This window comes from Parasteatoda tepidariorum, chromosome 8, assembly GCF_043381705.1.
Source record: "Parasteatoda tepidariorum isolate YZ-2023 chromosome 8, CAS_Ptep_4.0, whole genome shotgun sequence".
Lineage (NCBI taxonomy): Eukaryota > Metazoa > Arthropoda > Arachnida > Araneae > Theridiidae > Parasteatoda > Parasteatoda tepidariorum.
In genome coordinates this window covers 13768782-13780356 of record NC_092211.1, presented here as the reverse complement: position 1 = coordinate 13780356, position 11575 = coordinate 13768782, and the positions used below count along the sequence as shown (strand labels likewise).

General features: G+C 30.9%; 1 protein-coding gene and 1 long non-coding RNA gene across 2 annotated transcripts in view; both read left to right on the top strand.

The window, feature by feature from the left end:
- The first annotated feature begins 493 nt into the window (after nucleotides 1-493).
- LOC122272289 (uncharacterized) lies at nucleotides 494-4623 on the top strand. Its single transcript, XR_006226910.2, has 3 exons — nucleotides 494-622; nucleotides 2018-2157; nucleotides 4527-4623. It is a non-coding gene; the product is annotated as an uncharacterized lncRNA (long non-coding RNA).
- A 1987-nt stretch (nucleotides 4624-6610) lies between these two features.
- The window catches only part of LOC139426229 (U-scoloptoxin(16)-Er12a-like), a 27353-nt gene continuing 22388 nt past the window's right edge, over nucleotides 6611-11575 (top strand). The window contains exon 1 of the mRNA XM_071184262.1: nucleotides 6611-6636. The gene's annotated coding sequence lies outside the window, so the exon portion shown is untranslated. The remainder of the gene's footprint in view (nucleotides 6637-11575) is intronic.

The following is an 11575-nucleotide window of genomic DNA, read 5'->3' as shown; positions in this document are numbered from 1 at the left end:
AATGAATATAGGATTGGTGACGAAAATTGGTTCCCGCACTCACGGGCAGATATAGACCTATACTGAACCAATTGGTATAGATCTGTAAGGAGCACACACATGAAATCTTTATATTATTATCTCGGATTCTCGAAATTCTATTTCTTCTTTAATGTATTTAATAAGAACATATACTTGTTATAATAAAATTTATTTCAAGAAAATAATCAGTCTTGAGCTCTAAATTTCATATACATCCTGCAATAAATAACAACAGTTACTTCTTTGTACGCAGGTAATTGTCATAAACTGTAACTGTTTGAATCATTTAATTCCATTTATTGGCCAATAATTTGAAGTTTTATTTGCTTTTGTTGTTTGTAAAAAAGTATCTTTAATTACACAATAAAAAATATGTCTGAAAAAAAAACTGAACTAAGTGAGCTGTCACGTCGAAAATGCACATTAAAGTATTGTGAATGTTCGATAAAAACTATCGCTTTGTCATTGCACAAAATAATGCACCATAAAACATTATTATATATATCATAAAACATATTTTATATTTTTCTAAGGGTATAAAAAAAGATTCGAAAAGCATACCGATTACAGAAAAACACTTAGAACATTGAAAATTCGGAGAGTAAGTCTTATGTTTTCTTTCATTTCCTTTTTTTTAGATAATCAAAACTGTCTTTTCTCCACATTTTTTTATGCAAAAACGAATAAAATTAATATTGAAATATTATACCAAGTCAATAATGAGATTGCTCTACGGCTATTAAATCACAAACAGTCGTACATACAACACGCTGATAAAAGATTATTTATCTTTCGCAGTTTGCCCGATTGCTAATCTCTCCCCTTTTTTGAAAATTTTCCATAGACTACAGACACAAGTAAATAACGAGATTGCTCTACGGCTACCAATATTCTTGCAGTAAAATGCACGTTGTGCGGTCCGTTTACTGATTCTACCAGTGGCATTCTTATTTTGCCAATACGAGCTTTCATTTGGCTTCAGAGGCTACGTACTACATGGCGTGAAGTATGCAAGCAATCGTAGATGCAACACGTTCATAAAAGATTATTTATCCTTTACAATTTGCCCGATTGCTTATAGCTCCCCCTTTTCGTGAATTTTCCATAGACTCTAGAGACTTAAAAAATCCCAATTCTCTAACGATTTTGCAAATTGAATAGCCTAGACACGTACTTCATTATTTTTCGCGGTTAAAGGCGTCTTAATTATAATATTTTATTATTGCTTTACATTTTTGAGAATAAATTTATAGAATTTCTAAAAATAATCCTGCGTTTTTTCTCCAAATATAATGAAGCAACCCCATTTATTTTCAATATTTTCTGAAAGGTTCAGCGTTATCAAATGACATTCCGGCATCAAAAGCTTGTTAAGTGCAAAAAATATCAAAAAACCTAAGGTTCAGAATGTCAAGGTGTCTAAATGAAAACTACAACAAAAAGAATTGAAAAAGTTTAAATATTTCTAGAGTAAAATTGAAAAAAAAAATGGAAAAAAATATCACTAACTAAACTACTTTTCGGAACCAACCTTTGCTCTGGCTATTTTAATACTTATTCACTTATTTTTTCGATTACTGTTCATTGTTACTACACTGTTAGAATTTTAATTCTAAAATTATGGCAGCAGTCTGACTATCCAATTAATCGCTAAGTTTACGAAAAAGAACATTTTTTTAAATACATTTTTTACATTTTTTTTTAAAAAAAAAGCATGAATGCAAAACTATACACTCTTTTAATCATATACAACGTGCATGGTTTCATAATTGTCAAAAAGAAATTTCAATGCGCATTAAAGATAGTTTAGTCGTTTTGTGGTGCTGCCATCTGTGCGTGAATAGGAGTATTGTACTCTAACAACCCAGGGTCACAAATTAGTGATACAATTAAATAACAATTTAATAAATTATTAAGGAAAATAACAATTAAATAAATTCTTATTTAACCATTTTTCTGAAAAATTTCTAACCGCGTTTTTTTCTCATTTTAACAGAAACATTTTGCGGTATTAATAAAAGGAACGTCAAATAAAGACAACTATGATTCGAAGCGTATTTTACCTGTTACTCAGCATTTCCTTTTTTGTAATGGTTGCTTCAGGTCCCCCAGTTCCGGTGCCCGTAACAAGAAATGGTAAGTATCAGATTTTACTTTTAAACAATCCCTTTTATGCTATATATATTTTGCTAACAAATTTCTTTGCTATTGCATAAAAAGTATTCAGTCAGATTTAGTTAAAACTTATATTATGCACTACAATTTACAAAAAAAAAAAATTGCACTGCGAATCTATGTTATCCAACCAAGAGTATCTGGACCCTCAACCTAACGAAGTTGATGTGGCTTGTTATTTTCACGTATAGACTGCTGTTACATAAATATGAACTCTGAGATGTATGTAAGAATTCTGGACAATGCTGTTTTTCCAACTCTGTAACAGATTTCGAATCAAGTCCATTTCTTTCTCAGCAGCTTAAGTGTTCCTTTCACACAACGAGCACAGTCATGATTTAATGAAAGCGTATTCAAAAAGTGACGTGTTCTCCGAGCAGTAATTTTAGCCCCTAGAACACTTTTGGGGTGAAGTATTGCTCAAACTGCATATTTCTTTCTGATGATGTAAATGCAAAATGTACAAATTGTTTCAAATGGAGAAACACGTGTCAGATTTGTCATGTCAGAAATATATTTCGAAAAACTAATGAAATACCACCAAAAAAACTTCTCGTCCTAAAAGTCCTAATAAGAAACAGGAGATGCGAAAGGAAGTCGAGTTTGGTATCATTGAATTCATCTTTTGAAAATATTTTCCTCCTTCATTATTAGATTTTAGATACGATGCGTAGTTCTCGAGGTACTTGAATAAGACCATATATTTTGGACATTCTTTATAAGTATTCAAACGTTACTATTTGTAACGTAGCTAGTGAAAGAAAAATAGTGGTACATAGCATATGTAGCTTACCTGCGCTAATAAGCAGAAAAAAATAGTAAAAACTTGGAACAAATTCCATTTTCGAGTAAAAGGAAAATGAGCAACCTCAATTAAATCATTAAAAGGAAAATGCTTCTGCAGTTTAATTTAAAAAAACACCTAGTGCTAAAGATATGACGAAAATTATTTTTTAAATATGTTTCTCTTGAATGCACTAGTTGTAATTTCTGAACGTTTTTGGAATCCTTTCTTGTATCTGTTTTTCAGGATTTAGGATGCTTGCACAATTTTTTCTGGAGTTCTAACGGAAGCAAGAAGGCTAATTTTTGTTTTTATAATAATAGACTCAATAAGGAAATAGAAAATGTTACGTAACTACTAACAAACTACCTATATTGACTAAAATTTAGCAAACTTTTATGAAGATTAGGAACAATTTTATGAAGTTTAAGAACAATTAGAATTTTATGGACAGTTAAAAGTTAACAATAAATAATTTAAAATATGAAAAGGAACAATCAATAGTCAAAAGGGGGCAAAGGAAAGGAAATTCCTTCTAGTCATAAAAAAGTAACCTGAACTCTTCTAGGCAAATTGAGATAATGTTACTGTTTTTTTCCTCTCATAGGTTGGGCCACATTCACACATCACAGAAGGAAATAGAGAAAAACATCCATGCCTTGAGCGGAATTCGAACCCGCAATCATTGGCCTCGCAGTCAGGTATGCTAACCTTTCGGCAATGAGCCGGCTAGCATACCCTTATTTTGAACAAATGCTCTGCCAAGCAGCCTTAGGTCACTCAGTAGTCTAAGATTTGCTACTGTCTCCTTTCGGGGTCCATGGTTATTTAATCACCGACAATTTAGTATGCCCTCCAAAGTTCAGCCTTTTGGCATATTAAGCATAGCATTGTCATTCATTTCATTAAATTTGTCAAAAACGTATCCTCTTAGAGCATCTGATGCAACAGATGCGTTTTCATGTTGTTCCGGTTTTCGCTAAAAAGTCTACTTGTTCATCACCTTTGATACCAATGTGTGATGAAACCCACTAAAAATAAATTATTTTCTCTAATTTAAGAAGGGTTAAAGTTTGCCTGATTTCAAATAAGATTTCAGTTTCAAAACAACGATTTCACTGATTATATGGCAGATATTGAATCAACTAGGATAACCACTCTTGTAAACATACTTGTTATTATTTTGAAGTTTTCTATTACTAGATTGATTGCGTAGATTTCTGCATCAAAATTATGCATATTAGGACGCATGGAAAGAATGCCTACTGTACACTTCAGCCTGATAATGATTTGTCTAATCAGTAAATTGAGCTATCTTAAATCAGGGATGCGTCTGCATATAAAACACGAAGGCATTCCTCATCCAAGTATAGTTCATTAATCATAAGCAAAGAAGTTGCTTTTGAATCTGCTTCAATACTATCTTCTTTTTTCCCTTCAAATTCACAAAAGTTAATATTCTTGCAACATCCATATAAGATAGATAATAAAGATTCTCTTAATTTTTATATTCTGTGTATTCTCGAATTTTTGTTTTACATTTCAGTTGACTGCGGTGAACATAAAAATGGAGAAACATTTCAAACAGAAGATCCCTGCATGGAACAAACGTGCAATTATGGAATGTTGTCTGGTTCCGGGTAAGTTCAGTTAAATATCATAGTTTTTGAATNAGGAAAATTTTTTTACCTCTACTGTCCTGAAACCGTTTACAACTAGTAGGGTAATTAAACCGTGAATACAAAACTATACAGTGTTTAAAATATTAAGAACTAGCATGGTCTGAAAACCGTAAAAAAATTCAATTTGACATACATGACAATACTTTTACAAAAATTAGTTTTGAGAAGAAAAAAACAAAAAAAGCTCAATTTTCAATGCAATGACTAAAATATTTTTTTTAAAAATCTTCATAACTTCTGTTCGATTTGACGCAGAAGCAAGACTCAAAACAATTTTAGCGAGAGGAAAGTTCATTGTTTTATTTTACATTAAAAAAAGGCAAAAAAATGATTATTTAATCCAAATCGACTTTACGTGAGCTCACCAGAGCAAGAGAAGCAGTTAATTTGGAAGAGACAAGTGGAAACAGAACAAAAGCAATACTGAATGGACGAGCTAGTTCGAGGTATGTTGATCGTGTGCTGTTAACAAAATGTACTGGCGATGGAGGCAAAGAGCATTCTGTGCCATTAGAGCAAGTAGAAGGATAACATCAACAGAATCATAGTTTGTCGCCTATTCTATAGTAGCTGATCACTACATATCGTACAATTTACAATGCTTAAGTGGTTAGATTTGCTGCGGTTGCCATGTAAACTTCTATGGTTACAATACCATAGGTGTGTCTGTGGCAAATTTTCCTGATGGGTACAGCTGAATACATCAACTCCGAACTAAAGGAGAACAAATTAAATAATCAAATAATGGGTATCAATCATAACCACTGCATTCTTGTACAAAATTGACTGACACAATTAAAACACAATTAAAAAAATTTTACACTTGACTCTGTACTCGAATTTATTAGGCTTGAAAAAGCACGTTTTTAAACGTTTAACTCTGCTGTATCATTTCCCGCTGAAAATAAGGATAGCAGAATCAAGCATTAATTCTCCTTAAATAGGCTGTTCAGTATATAAGATAATATGTATTTTTTTAAACTTTATTTCTACCCCATTTAGAATTTATATAATTTAGATTTAAAGAAACCCGGTTAGAAATAATTAACTATAGATAAAGGAAGGAAAGTGGTTTCGGATAGCTTTCAAAGTACTTACGTTAAATTAAGTATTTACATTACGTATTTACATTGCATAATGAGTTAAAGATAAATAATTATTTAAGAATGGTGAATAAAATACAAATCGAAACTCACTTCAGATTCATTTGAGCTCCAAACTTCAGAAATCATTGATGTTTCCTTTAAAATAAATAAGAAAAATAATCTGCAATATAAATTGAAATAAGGCACAAAGATAATCCTTTTTATAAAAAATCATTTACCATGCATCACTCTCACACGAGCTATATTTCTCGAATGACTATAGGATTGATGACTGAAATTGGTTCATGCACTTACAGGCAAATATAGACCTATACTGGAACAAATGGTTGTAAAATGTGCAGAATGTGAGAAGCACACTCATAAAATCTTTTTCCTTTTAAAGGATTCTCAAAATTATACTTAATGTATTTAACAAGAAAATATACTTGTCATAATAAAATTTATATCAAGAAACTAAGCAGTCTTGAGTTCTAAATTTAATATACATCCTGCAATAAATAACAACAGTTATGTTTTCTACACAAGTAATTGATATAAACTGTAATTGTTTGTATCATTATATCCCATTTATTACCGAATAACTTGAAGTTTTATTTACTTTTGTCATTCGTAAAAAAAGTATCTTTAATTATATACTAAAAAATATACCTGAAAAAAACTGAACTAAGAGAGTTGTCACATCAAAAATGTATATTAAAGTAATGTCAATATTTGATAAAAAATATCGCTTGGTCATTGCACAAAATAATGTACCATAAAACGTTATTCTATGTACCATTAAACAGATTTTATCATTGCTAAGAGTATAAAAAAGATTCGAAAAACGCATCGATTCTAGAAAAACACTTGGAACAGTGAAAATCAGAGAGTAAGTCATATTTTTTCTTTCATTTTCTGTTTTTAGATAAGCAACAATCATGTCTTTTCCCCACATTTTGTATGCAATAACGAGTAAAATTAATATTGAAATTTTACGGCAAGTTAATAACGAGGTTGCTCGACGGCTACCAAAGTACTCGCAGTAAAATGCGCGGTGTACGGTCCGTTTACTGATTCTACGGCTGGCACTCTCATTTTGCTAATACGAGCTAGCCTTTGGCTTCAATGGCTACATACTACACGGCGTGATGTATGCAAGCAATCGTACATACCACACGTTTATGAAAGATTATTTATCCTTTGCAGTTTGCCCTATTGCTGATCCATCCCCCTTTTCGTGAATTTTTCATAGACTCTGGACACTTACGACTTAAAAAATACTAATTCTCAAACGATTTTGGGAATCGAAAAGCCAAGACACGTACTTCACTATTTTTCGCTGCCAATGGTGTTTTAATTTTAATATTTTATTATTGCTTTACATTTTTGAGAATAAATTTATAGAATTTCCAAAAATAATCCTGCTTTTTTTCTCCTAATATAATGAAGCGACCCCATTTATTTTCAATATTTTCTGAAAGGTTCAGGGTTATCAAATGACATTCCGGCATCAAACGTTTGTTAAGTGCAAAAAATATCAAAAAACCTAAGGTTCAGAATGTCAAGGTGTCTAAATGAAAACTACAACAAAAAGAATCGAAAAAGTTTAAATATTTCTAGAGTAAAATTGAAAAAACAAATGGGAAAAAATAGCACTAACGAAACTACTTTTCGGAACCAATCTTTGCTCTGGCTATTTTAATACTTATTCACTTATTTTTTCGATTACTGTTCATTGTTACTACACTGTTAGAATTTTCATTCTAAAATTATGGCAGCAGTCTGAATATCCAATTAATCGTTAAGTTTACGAAAAAGAACATTTTTTTAAATACATTTTTTACATTTTTTTAAAAAAAAAACATGAATGCAAAACTATACACTCTTTTAATCATATACAACTTGCATGGTTTCATAATCGTCAAAAAGAAATTTCAATGCGCATTAACGATAGTTTAGTAGTTTTGTGGTGGTGCTGCCATCTGTGCGTGAATAGAAGTATCGTACTCTAACAACCCAGGGTCACAAATTAGTGATACAATCAAATTACAATTTAATAAATTAATAATAATTATGGAAAATAATAATCAAATAAAATCTTATTTAACCATTTTTCTGAAAATTTTCTTACCGCGTTTTTCTCTCCTTTTAACAGAAACATTTTGCGGGATTAAAAAAAAGGAACGTCAAATAAAGACAACTATGATTCGAAGCGCATTTTGCCTGTTACTCAGCATTTCTTTTTTTGTAATGGTTGCTTCAGGTCCCCCAGTTCCGGTGCCCGTAACAAGGAATGGTAAGTATCAGATTTTATTTTTAAACAATCCCTTTTATGCTATATATATTTTGCTAACAACTTTCTATGCTATTGCATAAAAAGTATTCAGTCAGATTTAGTTAAAATTTATATTATGCACTAAAATTTACAAAAAAAAAAACAAAGTGCGAATCTATGTAATCCAACCAAGAGTATCTGGACCCTCAACCTAACAAAGTTGATGTGGCTTGTTATTTTCACGTATAGGCTGCTGTTATAAAATAATATAAATATAAATATGAACTCTGAGATGTATGTAGGAATTCTGGACAATGCTGTTTTTCCAACTCTGTAACAGATTTCGAATCAAGTCCATTTCTTTCGCAGCAGTTTAAGTGTTCCTTTCACACAACGAGCACAGCCATGATTTAATGAAAGATTACTCAAAAAGTGACGTGGCATTCTCCGAGCAGTAATTTTAGCCCCTAGAACACTTTTGGGGTGAAGTATTGCTTAAACTGCATATTTCTTTCTGATGATGCAAATGCAAAATGTTCAAATTGTTTCAAATGGAGAAACACGTGTCAGATTTGTCATGTCAGAAACATATTTCGAAAAACTAATGAAATAACACCAAAAAGACTTCTCGTCCTAAAAGTCCTAAGAAACAGGGGATGCGAAAGGAAGTCGAGTTTGGTATCATTGAATTCATCTTTAGAAAATATTTTCCTCCTTCATTATTAGATTCCAGAAACGATGCGTAATTTTCGAGGTACTTGAATAAGACCATATATTTTGGACACTCTTTATAAGTATTCAAACGTTACTATTTGTAACGTAGCTAGTGAAAGAAAAGTAGGGGTACATAGCATACATAGCTTACCTGCGCTAATAAGTAGAAAGAAAAAAATAGTAAGAGCTTGGAATAAATTCCATTTTCGAGTAAAAGGAAAATGAGCAAACTCAATTAAATCATTAAAAGGAAAAAGCTTCTGCAGTTTAATTTTAAAAAACACCTAGTGCTAAAGATATGACGAAAATTATTTTTTAAATATGTTTCTCTTGAATGCACTAGTTGTAATTTCTGAACGTTTTTGGAATCCTCCCTTGTATCTGTTTTTCAAGTTTTAGGATGCTTGCACAATTTTTTCTGGAGTTCTAACGGAAGCTAGAAGACAAATTTTTGTCTTTATAATAATAGACTCAATAAGGAAATACAAAATGTTACGTAACTACTAAGAAACTACTTATATTGACTAAAATTTAGCAAACTTTTATGAAGATTATGAACAATTTTATGAAATTTAAAAACAATTAGAATTTTATGGACAGTTAAAAGTTAACAATAAATAATTTAAAATATGAAAAGGAACAATCAATAGTCAAAAGGGGGCAAAGGAAATTCCTTCTAGTCATAAAAAAGTAACCTGAACTCTTCTAGGCAAATTGAGATAATGTTACTGTTTTTTTTCCTCACTGTTACTGTTACTGTTTTTTGCCACATTCACACATCACAGAAGGAAATAGAGAAAAACATCCATGCCTTGAGCTGAATTCGAACCCGCAATCATTGGCCTCGTAGTCAGGTATGCTAACCTTTCGGCAATGAGCCGGCTAGCATACCCTTATTTTGAACAAATGTTCTGCCAAGCAGCCTTAGGTCACTCTGTAGTCTAAGATTTGCTACTGTCTCCTTTCGGGGTCCATGGTTATTTAATCACCGACAATTTAGTATGCCCTCCAAAGTTCAGCCTTTTGGCATATTAAGCATAGCATTGTCATTCATTTCATTAAATTTGTCAAAAACGTATCCTCTTAGTGCATCTGATGCAACAGATGCGTTTTCATGTTGTTACGGTTATCGCTAAAAAGTCTACTGGTTTATCACCTTTGATACCAATGTGTGATGAAACCCACTAAAAATAATTTATTTTATCTAATTTAAGAAGGGTTAAAGTTTGCCTGATTTCAAATAAGATTTCAGTTTCAAAGCAACGATTTCACTGATTATATGGCAGATATTGAATCAACTAGGATAACCACTCTTGTAAACATACTTGTTATTGCTTTGAAGTTTTCTAGTACTAGATTGATTGCGTAGATTTCTGCATCAAAATTATGCATATTAGGACGCATGGAAAGAATGCCTACTGTAAACTTCAGCCTGATAATGATTTGTCCAATCAGTAAATTGAGCTATCTTAAATCAGGGATGCGTCTGCATATAAAACACGAAGGCATTCCTCATCCAAGTATAGTTCATTAATCATACGCAAAGAAGTTGCTTTTGAATCTGCTTCAATACTATCTTCTTTTTTCCCTTCAAATTCACAAAAGTTAATATTCTTGCAACATCCATATAAGATAGATAATAAGGATTCTCTTAATTTTTATATTCTGTGTATTCTCGAATTTTTGTTTTACATTTCAGTTGACTGCGGTGAACATAAAAATGGAGAAACATTTCAAACAGAAGATCCCTGCATGGAACAAACGTGCAATTATGGAATGTTGTCTGGTTCCGGGTAAGTTCAGTTAAATATCATAGTTTTTGAATCTTTTGAATTTGTTTCTTAATTTTAAGGTTATTGATTACTCTGGTAAAAAAACGTTTCATTATATTATAAAGCATATGTATTAGTTATATTATTGATCCAGGTGACAGTGTTGCACTTTAGACCAATTTCAAATTTTATTTTATTATATAGAATATAATAATTCCAATAACTAATTTTTATCAATAACGCCTTTAGAGTCCGATATAGGACAACATTTTTTACTATTTTATTCCCAAAATATAGCATTTTACGACGCGTTTTTTTGCACGTATGCCATTACAAAGTGACTATATAATTCGATTTAACTTCACTGCCTTTAATTTTACTCACAATAAAAAAATCGGGGAGAGGAAAGGAATTCGATAAAAGTAAGCTTTCATAAAGTTAATGTTAAATAAGCGCCTTATTATTTGAGACTAGAGATTTTTTTTTTATTACCAAACTTTAAAGAAAAATATCCTTTTAAAAATATTCTATAATCTTCAAAAGAAGACTAGAGTTTAAAATTTGTAAAATAATTAAGAATAAATAAGAAAAGCTAATTTAATCATATTTATTCATAATTTTACAAAAAATATTTACTATCAAATTTATGAGATAAATTTGCTCTTAGATGCATATTTCCATGTAATATGCATCTATCTACATCTATCATGCAACCTATCATTTTTCTGCTATAGATCATAAATTAATTTTTAGAAGGACCGAAATTTCTCTTGAAAAATTAAAAAGTTTAAATTTCATATTTGCAATTAAATGTAGCAGTTGATTTGTTTTAATTTTTTTAAAGAATCATTACTTCAACTTCTGTATATTAAAGAGCATTATTATTAATAATTATTATTAATACTAATATTTTAATATATTATTTTTACTAATAGCTATTTTATTTTTTTTAAAAATAATTTCAGGTGTCCTTCATTTGCACTTCCAGAAGGCTCTAAATGCAGAATAGAAAACGGAAAAGGAGTATTCCCTGCCTGTTGCGAGCAATCCGTCTGTCCCGGAGATCC